General features: G+C 31.4%; 1 long non-coding RNA gene across 9 annotated transcripts in view; it reads left to right on the top strand.

Annotated features, from left to right (window-relative positions):
• Positions 1 to 17,738, top strand: part of LOC143047225 (uncharacterized) — a 37,072-nt gene that overhangs the window by 16,152 nt on the left and 3,182 nt on the right. The window contains exons 2-17 of one of the 9 annotated variants that reach the window (XR_012969446.1): positions 6,463 to 6,523; positions 7,740 to 8,641; positions 10,822 to 10,889; positions 11,158 to 11,225; positions 11,491 to 11,558; positions 12,015 to 12,082; positions 12,351 to 12,418; positions 12,687 to 12,754; positions 13,023 to 13,090; positions 13,359 to 13,426; positions 13,695 to 13,762; positions 14,430 to 14,509; positions 16,089 to 16,164; positions 16,464 to 16,548; positions 16,821 to 16,899; positions 17,587 to 17,664. This is a non-coding gene — a long non-coding RNA (uncharacterized LOC143047225). The remainder of the gene's footprint in view (positions 1 to 6,462; positions 6,524 to 7,739; positions 8,642 to 10,821; positions 10,890 to 11,157; positions 11,226 to 11,490; positions 11,559 to 12,014; positions 12,083 to 12,350; positions 12,419 to 12,686; positions 12,755 to 13,022; positions 13,091 to 13,358; positions 13,427 to 13,694; positions 13,763 to 14,429; positions 14,510 to 16,088; positions 16,165 to 16,463; positions 16,549 to 16,820; positions 16,900 to 17,586; positions 17,665 to 17,738) is intronic. The other 8 variants (XR_012969449.1, XR_012969451.1, XR_012969452.1 and 5 more) reach the window with 8 other exon arrangements.

Genomic DNA, 17,738 nt, shown 5'->3' with positions numbered 1-17,738 from the left:
AGCTCCTAAGGACATGTTTTAATTGAATTCACACAGGCCACACAGTTTGGGTATATTTAATATTGTAAGAAAGAGAATAATTGCAATGAGTGGGGCAGCCCCCCTTAAGTTATCCTAAAGGAGCATACTCATTGCAATCGAAGATAGATTTAATATAGAGAGAGTATATTTATTTTTCAAGCTAACCATTCATTTTCTCTACATCTTTGTGTAGTTAGGGTTGCTTCTTACTGATTTGGCATGATCTATATTCATTAACATTTCAAATGAGCCCTTCCTCCGTACAGGTGTGTTTACAGATATCCATGAAGATTTAAGTCACGGAGGAGTGGTTTCATCTTTGTTGTCTTCACAAAGATTTGTAGAAAATATGCCATACTTCAAGCTGCTGTCGAATTATTTAACCACTGAAATTGGTTCCATAAAGTCAGGCTCCACAGATTCTGTACCCGATTTGTTTGAGACAGAATGGTTATCGTGTCAGTTATGAATATCCGCTGCATCATCGTCAATGATATCATCACACATCATTACATGTGCCTGAATCTGTATAAACAGTTTACTAATAAACTTTTTTGTTTGTTATTTGTCTTAAAATTGACACGAGACGACAGCGTAAAGTACTCCTCCGTGACTTCATGGATACCTGTAAACAATTTCCATGTGCTTTATCATTAAATGGTCACATGAACGCTTGATGGGAAGCTAAGAAAAACCGAACTTGAAATGCGTAATTGACCCAGACTTTAAATCATTTCCGGAAAGGACCCAAAGTTCTGGATCGCGTCAATAGAGGTATTAAAAAAAAATTCTTCAAATTTAAAGCAATAAAATTTTCACAGTCGGGAGGATTTTCAAGGGTCGGTCGGTAACTGCAAACAAACAATATTTTAATTTAAGCCTGACTGTATGTCATTTTATGTTTTAATATTTTTGATGTATTTAAATGAGTAGTTATGGTTGCAAAGTCCATTAGAAATTTGAATTGAGATTATTTTTCAATTTTGGAAGAAAGAAAAGGGGGGTTGAAAAAAATTGTGGGGAGGGGTAAATAAGAATTTGTGTCAAATACTTAATTACAATCCAAATTCAGACCTGTTTCAAGTGCAAATAATTTGCCATTTTGGCCACAACTTTTGACATGAACTAATTGTCTTGGGCCGTGTTCATATTGACCTAAACAAAGTGTTGTGTTAGTGTAATCCACACGTAAACTATTGTGTTAGTGTCATCCACTCATAAACTGAACTGTGAAATTTACTTTCTCATTGATAAATCATGTTATGTTTACATGCAGTTGATTGTCAATGTAGGCCTTGTCTGAGTTAACTGTACAAAAAACTAGCCATGTATATATCTAAAGAAGAAATGTTTGTGAGTAAAATTAATATCGAAAAAAATTTGTAATAAAGTTCTGTACAGAATTAATTAGCTAAACTTGATATGTTGCTTCAGTGTTATAAAGAAAACTTTTTGTAGCTTTATTTACCCCTTATCGACTGGATGTACATAGAAATATTTGCCACTGGTCTTTACTCAATCAATGATTCACTCATGTATAAATGCATTTAGTTTAAACATATTTATTTATAGTGGATTGGGAAACAAGTTTTGCAACTTATATTAATCCCTTTCCACTTTGCGAGTGCTGCCTTGTAGCGGCATTAGCCTACTCTTTTTCGAAATCTACAAGGGTGTCTTTAACGTGCAAGAGATATGGCTCTATCTTAACACGGGTCAGCCATTTATCGTCCCCTTCCGACGGACTATTATCGTTTCCTCCAGACCATACTCGCAGATGGTGTCAAGGGAGAGCTGAAAATTGAGTTCCTGAAATTTTCATCCCAAACGGGAATCGAACCAGGAACCTTTGTGTTAGTAGTCCGATGCACTAACCACTACATATATATGTATAAATGCATTTCTCAATAGAGTGTGTGGTAAAAATTATATATTGTTAGACCAGTATTTCATATCCGGTAAATTATTATTGCACTTAGAAATAAAAAAAACCAACAATATTAATTTGCAATGTACGAACTGTTATTTTAAAAACAAAGTTGAAGTATATCTGTATCTGTATGGTTTCTGTTAGGTAGTATTTGGTCATTGCTCTCAGTTCAAACTAGTGACCGTTTTATTAACAACTAATGAATTGAGAAAAATGCAAATAATATTATTTCTCGTTTCTCTTTCATTTTTAGCTCACTGCTGCCCGAAGGGTCTCATGTGAGCTTATGCCATCACTTGGTGTCAGTTGTCATCTGTCGTGGTAAACTATTTAAAAAATCTTCCAGGGGTTTATCTGGGTATTTTGGGAAAAAGGACCCTGGCCAGTTTTGGGAATTCTTTAGCGCAGTTTTCAATGAAATTGGGAGAAACAACCAATATACCAGATGTTAGTTTTAGTGTGTTTAGTTCATTAAATTTGTTTTTAAAGATAACAACATGGCATTAAAGTTTATTTGAGTATCAAAATAATGAGTTCTAACTTTTTAAAGGATTGCTATTTTTTTAGGTCACCTGGCCGAAAGGCCAGGTGAGCTTTTCTCATCACTTGGCGTCCGTCGTCCGGCGTCGTCCGTCGTTGTCATTGTCCTGCGTTAACTTTTACAAAAATCTTCTCCTCTGAAACTACTGGGCCAAATTTAACCAAACTTGGCCACAATCATCATTGGGGTATCTAGTTTAAAAAATGTGTCCGGTGCCCCGCCCAACCAACCAAGATGGCCGCCATGGCTAAAAATAGAACATAGGTGTAAAATGCAGTTTTTGGCTTATAACTCAAAAACCAAAGCATTTAGAGCTAATCTGACAGGAAGTAAAATTGTTCATCAGGTCAAGATCTATCTGCCCTGAAATTTTCAGATGAATCTGACATTTCGTTGTTGGGTTGCTGCCCCTAAAATGGTAATTTTAAGGAAATTTTGCTGTTTTTGGTTATTATCTTGAATATTATTATAGATAGAGATAAACTGTAAACAGCAATAATGTTCAGCAAAGTAAGATCTACAAATAAGTCAACATGACCAAAATGGTCAGTTGACCACTTTAGGAGTTATTGCCCTTTATAGTCAATTTTTAACCATTTTTCGTAAATCTTAGTTATCTTTTAGAAAAATGTTCTCCTCTGAAACTACTGGGATAAATTTAACCAAACTTGGCCATAATCATTATTGGGGTATTTAGTTTAAAAAATGTGTCCGGTGCCCAGCCCAACCAACCAAGATGGCCGCCATGGCTAAAAATAGAACATAGGGGTAAAATGCAGTTTTTGGCTTATAACTCAAAAACCAAAGTGTTTAGAGCAAATCTGACAGCGGTAAAATTGTTCATCAGGTCAAGATCTATCTGCCCTGAAATTTTCAGATGAATCTGACATTCCGTTGTTGGGTTGCTGGCCCTGAAATGGTAATTTTAAGGAAATTTTGCTGTTTTTGGTTATTATCTTGAATATTATTATAGATAGAGATAAACTGTAAACTGCAATAATGTTCAGCAAAGAAAGATCTACAAATAAGTCAACATGACCAAAATGGTCAGTTGACCACTTTAGGAGTTATTGCCCTTTATAGTCAATTTTTAACCATTTTTCGTAAATCTTAGCAATCTTTTAGAAAAATGTTCTCCTCTGAAACTACTGGGCCAAATTTAACCAAACTTGGCCATAATCATCATTGGGGTATCTAGTTTCAAAAATGTGTCCGGTGACCCGGCCAACCAACCAAGATGGCCGCCATGGCTAAAAATAGAACATAGGTGTAAAATGCAGTTTTTGGCTTGTAACTCAAAAACCAAAGCATTTAGAGCAAATCTGACAGGATGTAAAATTGTTGATCAGGTCACGATCTATCTGCCCTGGAATTTTCAGATGTATCGGATAATCGGTTGTTAGGTTGCTGCCCCTGAATTGGTAATTTTGAGGAAATTTTGCTGTTTTTTTGTTATCTTGAATATTATTATAGATAGAGATAAACTGTAAACAGCAATAATGTACAGCAAAGTAAGAACTAAAAATAAGTCAGTATGACCAAAATAGTCAATTGACCCCCTAAGGAGTTATTGCCCTTCATAGTCAATTTTTAACAATTTTCTTAAAATTTGAAGATTTTCAATAACATTTTCCACAGAAAGTACTGTTATAGATAGAGAATATTGTAAGCAGCAAGAATGTTTAGTAAAGTAAGATCTACAAACACATCACCATCACCAAAACACAATTTTGTCATGAATCCATCTGTGTCCATTGTTTAATATTCACATAGACCAAGGTGAGCGACACAGGCTCTTTAGAGCCTCTAGTTTTATTTTGACATGAAAATTTGTGAACTAAAATATTTTGAGTTCTGTATAAAATATATCCTGTTTCTATTTTCTTTTATATATATCTTTTATTTTTCAATTTTAGTGTTGCTATGATAGCTGTCACATGTTTGGTTCTTTTCATTTTTTATTAACTGTATTTGATTGACAAACCCGGAATTATATACTTGTCCGTTTCCGGATTTGATCTGGTTTTAGTATTTTCCCACACTTCCTGTTTATTTATGGCAGCCATTGTTTGTCAAATGTTGTTTGTCATTCAATATGTTTCAACTTGAATTTACACATTACTTGTTGACAATTTTTGACATAAAGCTAGCTGTTGAATAAAACAAACATCTCTGTCCTGAATAATAAAGATGAAAATAAATTTTGTGATCATTTTACTCCCAAAATTGGGAAAAATGTAGGGATTTTGCCGTTGGGAATGGGTCTGAAAACCGGACCCTGTGGAATGCTAGAAAAATCCATGTCTTCTCCTCTGAAACGTCTGGGCCAAATACCTTTTACTTAATGTTCCTTACCGTATCTAGTATATAAATTGTATCTGAAATATTGATCCATCACCAAACATGGCCGCCATGGCTTAAAATAAAACACGGGTCAAATGCAGTTTTTCGCTTAAATCTCAAAAACTAAACTGTTGAGAGCATCTGACATGGGGTAAAATTGTTCAATTGGTCAAGATCTATCGGACCGGAAATTTTCGGAAGAATCGAACAACTCATTTTTGGGTTGCTGCCACTGAAGTTATAAGGAAATTATGCAGTTTTTTTTGTTATAATCGTGAATATTATTATAGATAGATATAACCTGTAAACAGCAACAATGTTCAGCAAAGTAAGGTCTACAAAAAAGAAAATATGACCAAAATTGTCAATTGACCCCTAAGGAGTTATTACCCTTTAAAGACAATTTTTCACAATTTGTTCATCAATTTTGCTGACATTTAAAAATTGATGAAAAACAAGTGAGGGATTCAGGCTCTTGAGAGCCTTTTGTTTTTATAGATTAGACTGTTGCATTGGTTTTCCCTTTTGAAAGATTTTAGCTTCTTGTTAGGTGTGAGCCAGAGCACATTGTATTTAATGTTGTTTTTTTTTACAAATTACGACTTGGATTGAGAGATGTCTCATTTTAAAGTTTCGGGACTTACTTATGTTTAACTGTATGGATCTCTCTGACATTTTACCACAAGGTTCCATATAGTGAAGGGAAGGCTAAGTGTCTGGTTGGGGTTAATATTCCTGATCATTTAGGAATAAGGGGCCATGCAAACAAGGGCCAAAAAGAAGCATTTTCTAGTTTACAGACAATAATTTGTGTTTAAGTGTATGGATCTCTCTGAAATTATACTACAAGGTTTCTTACTTAAAAGGAAAGGCTGGAATAGAGTTTTGAAGTTCTTGCTACAAGGGTGGTAACTGTTTCAATAAATGAGGGGCAAAAAAGGGGGAAACAAGGGTTTTTCTGGTTAAATGACAATTTAGACAATTTAAAAGCAGTGTCAAGGAGGTCATCTAATTCCAATTGAAATTTAAAGAATACTGTTATATATATGTTTGATTACTTGATTACCTCCCTTACGATGCTTGAAAATTATGTTTAAGTGATATTCTCTTGAGATGTGTAGCTGTAAATTTACTTTTATAATTAAGTTTCTGTTAATATTAATTTTAACCATGACTGTAAGGCCAAAGAAAATATATATTCAGACTTCTCTTGAACTGAGTTTTAATGTGCGTATTGTTATGTGTTTACTTTTCTACATTGGCTAGAGGTATAGGGGAGGGTTGAGATCTCATAAACGTTTAACCCTGCCACATTTTCGCGCCTGTCCCAAGTCAGGAGCCTCTGGCCTTTGTTAGTCTTGTATTATTTTAATTTTAGTTTCTTGTGTATAATTTGGAGTTTAGTATGGCGTTCATTATCACTGAACTAGTATATATATTTGTTTAGTGGCCAGCTGAAGGACGCCTCCGGGTGCGGGAATTTCTCGCTGCATTGAAGACCTGTTGGTCAAACCTTTTGATGTTGTCTTTTCTATGGTCGGGTTGTTGTCTCTTTGGCACATTCTCCATTTCCATTCTCAATTTTATTTTCCAATATTTATATATATGCAAATTTGATATTTTACAGAAATCTAATAACTAGAGCAGAAAATTTGAACAACCTAGTGTTTAGAGAAAGCAATGTAAAGGTAATGTATAACAAAAAAGTGTGGTAATTAAGAATATTAGTATTAACATATATATATATACATGATGATTAGTTTTTTGTTGCATCATTCATATCACAAGATACTTAAATATAAGTATTAACTGAAGAAAAATCCTTCAGTATTTCAATTCCTTAATCACCATGAAATGAAAAAAGTTATTGAAAAGTGACTGGTAGTTGTTTTCATGAAGTATGCCAAGGGAGATAACTAATCACATTCAGAGGAGGTCCATTTTAAAGCATTAAACTAGTTACGATTGTTTTTAATTATACCCCCGCTTTAAAAAAGGAGGGGTATACTGTTTTACCTCCGTCCGTCAGTCCGTCCGTCCATCAGTCCGTCAGTCCGTCAGTCAGTCCGTCCCATGAAACTTTCGTCACATTTTTCTCAGGAACTACACATCCACCCTTTCTGTAATTTGGTATCAACATTTATATATGTCAGCCATACCGTGTGATGCGTTTTCAGATTCATCACTTGACAACTTCCTGTTTACCGAACACTTGTCTGATTTTACACATGATAGCCAAGTTGAAAATTTTCGTCACATTTTTCTCAGGAACTACAATCCAAGGATTTCTGAAATTTGGTTTCAGGATTTATATAAGTCAGCTATACCGTGTGATGCGTTTTCAGATTCATCACTCGACAACTTCCTGTTTACCGAACACTTGTATGATTTTACACATGATATCCAAGTTGAAAATTTTCGTCACATTTTTCTCAGGAACTACAATACAAGGATTTCTGAAATTTGGTTTCAGGATTTATATAAGTCAGGTATACCGTGTGATGCGTTTTCAGATTCATCACTTGACAACTTCCTGTTTACCGAACTCTTGTATGATTTTACACATGATAACCAAGTTGAAAATTTTCGTCACATTTTTCTCAGGAACTACAATACAAGGATTTCTGAAATTTGGTTTCAGGATTTTTATAAGTCAGCTATACCGTGTGATGCGTTTTCAGATTCATCACTCGACAACTTCCTGTTTACCGAACACTTCCATATTTTTACACTATTAATATTATCCACTTGCGGCGGGGGTATCATCAGTGAGCAGTAGCTCGCAGTTTCACTTGTTATATTTATTTCGGTATTTAAGATATGTATTTAAATGAGCTAATTTATGTGTATGCCTTCTCTTAATCTTGTTTCTTGGAATATAATTTTGATAAACATTTTTTTCAGCATTTCTTTAAAATGATAACATAACTTAAAGAAATCAAAAACTTTTCCAATATAACATTAGCCATAGTCGTGCTTACATCAATTACAGATAACTTTTCATTTTTCCAAAAACTGGTTATGATGTTGGATGCCATTTCTTTTAACAATAAGTTGTAACCGCATGAATCCCTATAAGCACACTAATCTTCTAAGTGTATTCTAAGTCATACACCATATATATTACAAATTTGTGAAGAAAATTTTGATTAAAAATAATTTTACTCATCTGTACTCTGTAGATCCTATGTATTGCACAAACACTGCACCTGGACTGAAGACAAACACTGCACCTGGACTGAAGACAAACACTGGACCTGGACTGAAGACAAACACTGCACCTGGACTGAAGACAAACACTGCACTTGGACTGAAGACAAACACTGCACCTAGACTAAAGACTTTAGACATAATATCCAAGTTAAATGGGACTAGTGACCACTGGAACTAGCTCCTTCAAAAAACAGTCATTATTGACCTCTATATTGATGTGTTATGATGAAATCATGTTTTTGATAGTTGCATTGATAAATGTTCATGCATTAAAACATTGGATTGACTTTGACCCAAGACTTATTATAGTTTCTCCAGAGTATAAATGAGTTTGTCAATTTTAAGTGTTTAGAAAATTTAATTTTAATATTTACCAATTTGTGAAATTTGATAGCAAGGCTAATGGCTGGTGCACCAAAATAGATTTTCATAATTGGCTGTATTTTCACTGGTAAAAAATTCTGAAAAATTGTAACAGCAAATAGCTTCTCTTTAAAGCTGATATAAATTAAGAGCTTTTGTTAAATTTCTTTAATTTATGTTGCCCTCCTTGACGAAGAAGACACATTCATGGCAGATAGCAAAGTCATAATGTACGTATTTCCTTAAAACTATGTTCATGTTTGTAAACAAAATGGATCATTTTTGTCGAGCCTGCAACTTTTGTAGCAGAAAATTTGACAGGGATATTGATCTGGTGGCGGTGTTAGCTTTATATATTAGAAGGTGGAAGACCTGTATGCTTCATACTTTGTATATAGATGCCTCATGTTGCGAAGTTTCCATTGGTCACATTGTCTTATGTCCTTGACCTCATTTTCATGGTTCAGCGACTACCTTAAAAAAAAGATTTTTTATGCCCCACCTACGATAGTAGAGGGGCATTATGTTTTCTGGTCTGTGGCTCCGTTCGTCCGTCCGTCCATCCGTCTGTGCTTCCGTTCGTCCGTCCGTTCAGGTTAAAGTTTTTGGTCAAGGTAGTTTTTGATGAAGCTGAAGTCCAATCAACTTGAAACTTAGTAAACTTGTTGCTTATGGTATGATCTTTTTAATTTTAAAGCCAAATTAGACTTTTGACCCCAATTTCACGGTCCACTAAACATAGAAAATGAAAGTGGGAGTTTCAGGTTAAAGTTTTTGGTCAAGGTAGTTTTTGATAAAATTGAAGTCCAATCAACTTGAAACTTAGTACATATGTTCCCTATAGTATAATCTTTCTAATTTTAATGCCAAATTAGATTATTGCCCAGTTTCACGGTCCATGGAACATGGTAAAGGCATCCGTGTACTTTGGACACATTCTTGTTTAATGATAAAAACTTGTACCTTTAAGAAAATTTCAGAGATTTAAAAGTAAGTTTTGTTTTTTCAGTTGAATCAATTTCTTCTATTGTCTTAATTACAAATATGGAGAATTGGTTAAAATGCTTATGATACAGCTATTATGACCGCTCCTTTTTAAATGACTGCCAAAATTTAAAAAAAATTGGTTGTATATTGATATCACTTCGTTGTCAGTGTTGTCCAAAGACAGATGGTTTCTGCATAATAACTTATGAATAAGTAAATAGAAATCAATAGAATTTTAACATAAGGTTTATAACCAGTACAGGAATTGATTTTGGGAGTTTTTGTCTCAATAGTTTAGAAACAAGGGGCCCAAATTTTCTAGTTTCGAGACAATAATTTGTGTAAGTGTATGGATCTTTTTGAAATTGTGCCACAAGGTTCTATTTTAGAAAGGAAGGTTTGAATTGATTTAGGTGGTTATGGCCCAAACTGCTTAGAATTGGGGGCCAAAAAGGGGTGAAAACAATACTTATATATAAGTATAAATTGCAGGTAACACACCAGGATGAGTCGCATAGTTAGTATTTGGTCATTAGAATTAGGTCTTTCCACTTTTCGTGGAAAGACCTTTTGTTTTTCTTCTGATTATTTTTTTTCTTCTGCCATCTGAGATGCTTTTTTGTCTTACAACATATCGAATGGATTTTTTGGCCAATGATGTTGTACAGTAATAGGGTTTCAAAACTCACCCTGTGTGACCGAACACTTATTCTTATAGGAGTTATCTCCCCGCGTTCCCTTTTTCTTGTTATCGCTATATCTCTAAAACCGTAAAAGATTTTAGCAAACTGTTTTCACCAAATTGTTCGTCTACTCTTGAGAATAATTTGGTTTATTTTGACTTGAGTGATCAGAAGACATCTTTGAAAATTTAATATAGGCGATTTGTTGGATAAATTCATACGTCTACAGTCTTTTGATATGAAGTCCTTGGTCCATTTGAAGAAAATCGAAGTCAAGGTCAAAGGTCAAGGTCATGTTTTAAATTTAAAATTTTGCTTCTTATCATTATTCCACAGAAACTGTGACAGTAAATGATATATGTTTGCCAAATAACTGTTTACAATAAGGCGCAACTTCAACCTATTTCAGTCAAAGTGTTTTGGTTAACCCTTATAGGAGTTTTCTCCCCTTATGTATTTCAAATCAGTATTTCTCCACAACAATACAAGTGATTGACCTTCCGTTTTGAGTTCACTGACCTATGACCTTGAAATTGAGATCAAGATCGAAGGTCAACGTCATGTTATAAATTTTGAATTTTGCTTGTTACCGTTATTCAAAAGAAACTGTTACAGTTAATGATATGATTTGTTTGCCAAATTACTGTTTACAAAAAGGCGGAACTTCAACCTATTTCAATAGCCAAAAAATATTCCCCATTTTAAAGCTGATACTAATTTATAATTTCCTTTTGTTACAGATACCCATATATGTTCCACTCCAACGAGAGGGATTTCATGAAAGATGACGCACCAGGATGAGTCACATGTTAGTATTTGCTCATTAAAATTGTACTTGAAACTATGTTTTACTGTAACAATAGCTAAGAATTTTATGACAAATTTGGTCTTAAATCAATTTCTTTTATTAAAATTTCGATTCGAATGCGGCATTTTTTAATTAGAATTGATAGTAATTGTAAATTAAGTGTCGCTGATTTAAAATTTGACATAAAACACATCACATTAATTTCAATAGCCAAAAAATATTCCCCATTTTAAAGCTGATACTAATTTATAATTTCCTTTTGTTACAGATACCCATATATGTTCCACTCCAACGAGAGGGATTTCATGGAAGATAACGCACCAGGATGAGTCACATGTTAGTATTTGCTCATTAAAATTGTACTTGAAACTGTTTTACTGCAACAATAGCTTAGAATTTTATGACAAATTTGGTCTTAAATCAATTTCTTTTATTAAAATTCCGATTCGAATGCGGCATTTTTTAATTAGAATTGATAGTAATTGTAAATTAAGTGTTGCTGATTTAAAATTTGACATAAAACACATCACATTAATTTCAATAGCCAAAAATATTCCCCATTTTAAAGCTGATACTAATTTATAATTTCCTTTTGTTACAGATACCCATATATGTTCCACTCCAATGAGAGGGATTTCATGGAAGATAACGCACCAGGATGAGTCACATGTTAGTATTTGCTCATTAAAATTGTACTTGAAACTATGTTTTACTGTAACAATAGCTTAGAATTTTATGACAAATTTGGTCTTAAATCAATTTCTTTTATTAAAAGTTCGATTCGAATGCTGCATTTTTTAATTAGAATTGATAGTAATTGTAAATTAAGTGTCGCTGATTTAAAATTTGACATAAAACACATCACATTAATTTCAATAGCCAAAAAAACTTCCCCATTTACTGTAACAATAGCTTAGAATTTTATGACCAATTTGGTCTTAAATCAATTTCTTTTATTAAAATTTCGATTCGAATGCGGCATTTTTTAATTAGAATTGATAGTAATTGTTAATTTAATGTCGCTGATTTAAAATTTGACATAAAACACATCACATTAATTTCAATAGCCAAAAAATATTCCCCATTTTAAAGCTGATACTAATTTATAATTTCCTTTTGTTACAGATACCTATATATGTTCCACTCCAACGAGAGGGATTTCATGGAAGATAACGCACCAGGATGAGTCACATGTTAGTATTTGCTCATTAAAATTGTACTTGAAACTATGTTTTACTGTAACAATAGCTTAGAATTTTATGACAAATTTGGTCTTAAATCAATTTCTTTTATTAAAATTTGGATTCGAATGCGGCATTTTTTAATTAGAATTGATAGTAATTGTAAATTAAGAGTTGCTGATTTAAAATTTGACATAAAACACGTCACATTAATTTCAATAGCCAAAAAAACTTCCCCATTTTAAAGCTGATACTAATTTATAATTTCCTTTTGTTACAGATACCCATATATGTTCCACTCCAACGAGAGGGATTTCATGGAAGATAACGCACCAGAATGAGTCACGTGTTAGTATTTGCTCATTAAAATTGTACTTGAAACTATATTTTACTGTAACAATAGCTTAGAATTTTATGACAAATTTGGTCTTAAATCAATTTCTTTTATTAAAATTTCGATTCGAATGCGGCATTTTTTAATTAGAATTGATAGTAATTGTAAATTAAGTGTCGCTGATTTAAAATTTGACATAAGACACATCACATTAATTTCAATAGCCAAAAAATATTCCCCATTTTAAAGCTGATACTAATTTATAATTTCCTTTTGTTACAGATACCCATATATGTTCCACTCCAACGAGAGGGATTTCATGGAAGATAACGCACCAGGATGAGTCACATGTTAGTATTTGCTCATTAAAATTGTACTTGAAACTATGTTTTACTGTAACGATAGCTTAGAATTTTATGACAAATTTGGTCTTAAATCAATTTATTTTATTAAAATTTCGATTCGAATGCGTCATTTTTTAATTAGAATTGATAGTAATTGTAAATTAAGTGTTGCTGATTTAAAATTTGACATAAAACACATCACATTAATTTCAATAGCCAAAAAATATTCCCCATTTTAAAGCTGATACTAATTTATAATTTCCTTTTGTTACAGATACCCATATATGTTCCACTCCAACGAGAGGGATTTCATGGAAGATAACGCACCAGGATGAGTCACATGTTAGTATTTGCTCATTAAAATTGTACTTGAAACTATGTTTTACTGTAACAATAGCTTAGAATTTTATGACAAGTTTGGTCTTAAATCAATTTCTTTTATTAAAATTTCGATTCGAATGCTGCATTTTTTAATTAGAATTGATAGTAATTGTAAATTAAGTGTCGCTGATTTAAAATTTGACATAAAACACATCACATTAATTTCAATAGCCAAAAAATATTCCCCATTTTAAAGCTGATACTAATTTATAATTTCCTTTTGTTACAGATACCCATATATGTTCCACTCCAACGAGAGGGATTTCATGTAAGATAACGCACCAGGATGAGTCACATGTTAGTATTTGCTCATTAAAATTGTACTTGAAACTATGTTTTACTGTAACAATAGCTTAGAATTTTATGACAAATTTGGTCTTAAATCAATTTCTTTTATTAAAATTTCGATTCGAATGCGGCATTTTTTAATTAGAATTGATAGTAATTGTAAATTAAGTGTCGCTGATTTAAAATTTGACATAAAACACATCACATTAATTTCAATAGCCAAAAAATATTCCCCATTTTAAAGCTGATACTAATTTATAATTTCCTTTTGTTACAGATACCCATATATGTTCCACTCCAACGAGAGGGATTTCATGGAAGATAACGCACCAGGATGAGTCACATGTTAGTATTTGCTCATTAAAATTGTACTTGAAACTATGTTTTACTGTAACAATAGCTTAGAATTTTATGACAAATTTGGTCTTAAATCAATTTCTTTTATTAAAATTTTGATTCAGACGCTTTAAATTATTAAAATGTTGTTTTCCACTTTTTTCGAGCCTGCAACTTTTGTAGAAAGCTCGACATAGGGATAGTGATCCGGCGGCGGTGGCGTTATTATTATAAGTAATTGGCATGGTTCATCTGACCTTGACCTCATTTTCATGGTTCATTGATCAATGTTTCGTTTTCTTGGTTAATGTTGAGTTTATGTGACAGTTGTAATAAAGTTTTATATTTAATAATATCAATGATTAGTAAAGAAGGCAAGACATTTCAGCGTGTGCAGTCTTGTTTTATAGTGATCTGGAATGAAAATATGTTTTGACCTGGAATGACGGCTCCAAAAAAAATAATTATATTTTGAATTAGTCTAAATATTTCTTTTATTCAAATTTATAATCTAATGTAGTATATTTTAACAAAAATGTGTTGTAATTGTTAACATACTTTTGTCAAATTATGGATTTGACATAAAATACCTGCGACTTTTATTATATAATTGATTTTAAGAACCAATAGTCTATCCAAAGCTGATGCTAATTCATAAAGATTGTTTTTGTTACAGATACAGCCTACATATGTTGTGCTACTGGACAATGAAGATTGTTTCATGGTAGATGGATCCCACATCAGGATGTATAGCATGTATGTATTTGGTATTTATAACTGTACTTTAAACCATGTCTATATGTGTGGGAAAACAAATATCAGTTTTCCCCAGAACAACAGCTAAAATAAGAATTTATTACAAATTGGTTTAAAATTTCTTTTATTCAAATGTATACTGTTATGTAGTATGTTTTAACCAGAAGGTATAGAATTGTCTATATACCAGACTTGGGGTAATTGTAATTGTAATCGTTAATCAGCTGTAATTGATTACTATTTTTCAAGTAATCAGTGTAATCATTAATCAGCCAAAAAGCTGATTACATGTAATTTAATTTAATCAATTACTTTTCAAAATACCCTGTAATCATGATTACTTTTTGATTACATTCTGATTACAATGAAAAAAATCTAAAATTGTGTTTTTGGTCATTAAATGAACCTCTTTGTTATTCATATATGATAAATTTTAAACATACTAAAATGGTTTGGTTACTTCAAGCATGTCTACTTCAGTTAAAAATAAAGTTACAGTATTGAAAAATCATGACTAGCCTAAGCAGAGACATATAATACAATTATATACCTTTTTGGTAAAAGATATTGTACATACATGTATATTCATCGTTTTATAATGATCTTCATATTAATATTTGATAATAACTGTTATATATTCAAGTAATACTTTTCTTTAACCCTGAATTATAATCTTTTGTTAATTTTTGTGATTTTTGTCAACTTTGAATTGACAGGTAGGAGACTAATTAATGTTTGTTTTTATTGCAATTACCAATTGAGTATAGCTGTAGGGAAATATATATGATAAAAGATAAATCAGACATAAAAATTTATCTAATTAGCACAAACTAAATTAAAAGTTGGACAAATATGTTGTTTAATTTTTTTTTGTATTTGGACTGGACATGTAAAATGCAATGATTTTTAGTACTTACATATTGTTTACAATTTGATTAAACATTTCTTTTAAAATTTAACTTAGTTTTAACTGGTAACTTTATTTCATCCACATTTAAACTTCCATAAACTGCAACTTAGAATACATATAAATTATGAAAGAGGTCAGAAGACAAACAAAAAAACTCTTGATTATGATATATCGTTATTAAATTTAATTTAAATTAATTCAGAGATCATTGGTGATAAAGTGTAATGAATATATATGTAGTGAAATTTTGTGTTTATTTAAATAAATGAAGTTTAATTTGAAGTTATCATTTTATAATTGAACCAAATTAAATACTTTCTCAAAAAATGCTATAGTTATGAACGTTTATTCATTCACATCATTCAAAATGTTTTGTTTTTAAATTCATTGTAATCGGATGTAATCATGATTACTTTGCCAATGTAATCATTAATTTAATCAGATACTTTCAGAAATGATGTAATCATTAATTTAATTTAATCGTACAAATGACAAAGTAATTGTAATTTAATCAATTGCATTGAAAGTAATCGGACCCATCTCTGCTATATACTTGTCTCCAAATGAGGATTTTAAAGAAAAATGCATCATATTAATTTTGAATAAATTGCAACTATCAATTTTCTCTATTTAAAGCTATTACTAATTTAGAATTTATTTTTTTAACAGATACATTCTAAATATGTTATACTCCTAGACAATGAAGATGCTTACATGGTATACAACACTTGAGGATTATTGACATGTATGTATTTGGTTATTGTAATTGTACTTTTAACTATTATAATAATTATGTGTTTGGTAATGAAAATCAGTTTTTCCATGGAACAGCTTGAAATTTAATAACAAATTGGTCTTACATTTCTTTTTCCAATATTTACTATAGTAAGGTTTATTTCAATAAGAATGTAAAGTTAGTGTTAATATGCTTATCTCAAATTTAGGATTTGACATAAAATATTCGCCACTATAATCTCTGAATTGAATGAACAGCAAATATTCTTTAATTAAAAATACCAATTTAAAACTTTTTTTTTGTTACAGATGCAGCCTATATATGTTACTCCTCGCCAATGCAGATAGTTTCATTGTAGATAGTGCATTAGGATACGTCACGGATACATCACATGTAAGTATTTCTCTTTAAACTATGTTTCTATTTGTTAGGTATTAAAAATAAATTTTCAGTAAGTGAAATACCAGATTGAAACTATATAACAAATTGGTCTAAAACTATTTTTATTTTTTAATAAGAATATCACTAATTGCAAATATAAATTTCCAATTTAGGATTTGACTTAAAACATGCATGCATCACATTGATTTTTGAATTGATTTACAAAAGCAAATCCTCTTGATTTTGAAACTGCAACAAATTTATAATTTTTTTTTCTGTTGCAGATGCAGCCTAAATATGTTGGCACTCCTTTACCATGAAAGATGCTCACATTGTAGTTTAACACATTAGAATGAGTTACATGTAGGTATTTGGTCATTTCAATTGTTCTGAAATAATAAAACAAAAGTTTTTCCAGGAACAACAGTTTGAAACTTTATTACAAATTGGTCCTACATTTCTTTTATTAAATTATTTACTGTAATGATGTATATTTTAATAAGAATGCTCAGTGATAGTAAAACTACTTTGTCTAGTCTCTAATTTCAGAATTGGCATTAAACATGCATCACATTAAGGAAGCTGGCTTGTCATGTTTTAGATTTTTAGTCAGATTTTCGGAATCCTCTGGTTTTATCCATTTGAATGCCTTGATAAAATTTGCCCGGTGACCCCCATTTTTCTTTTTGTTAATCTTTTATATGTATAATGATAAGCCATCTGTAAAAATCTTATAAAATTTTAATTACTTTTTAACAGTTTTTGAGAACTTCAACTTGTCAATGATAAAGCTATGAAAAGTCGAGAGAGAATATTTCCCGCCAAAATTTCAATGGCTTTTATCTCAAAAACAAGCACGGTGACCTATATATTTTTTTTGCTCTTTGGATTCATTTATTAATTCCCTATCTATATAAACTAGTGTTTTGAAAAGTTAATTACTTTGAAACTGAGAAGCGAACTCCCTTAATTTCTTAAGTGGTTTGCAACTGGAAATAGTCTTTTTTAAAACTGAAATTAAATTATGTATGTTTTTTGTTTTTGTTACAGATACAGCCTCAATATGTAACACTCCTATACCATGAAAGATGCTTCTATTGTAGAAAGCACATTTAGGAAAAGTTGCATGTAAGTATTTGTTCATAACAATATTTCTCAAAAATATGTCTACGTTTATTAGTTAATAAAACAATTTTTGCTGG

Source organism: Mytilus galloprovincialis, chromosome 10 (assembly GCF_965363235.1).
Source record: "Mytilus galloprovincialis chromosome 10, xbMytGall1.hap1.1, whole genome shotgun sequence".
NCBI lineage: Eukaryota > Metazoa > Mollusca > Bivalvia > Mytilida > Mytilidae > Mytilus > Mytilus galloprovincialis.
Note: the sequence above shows the minus strand (reverse complement) of the source record. Positions and strands in the feature narration are given on the sequence as shown.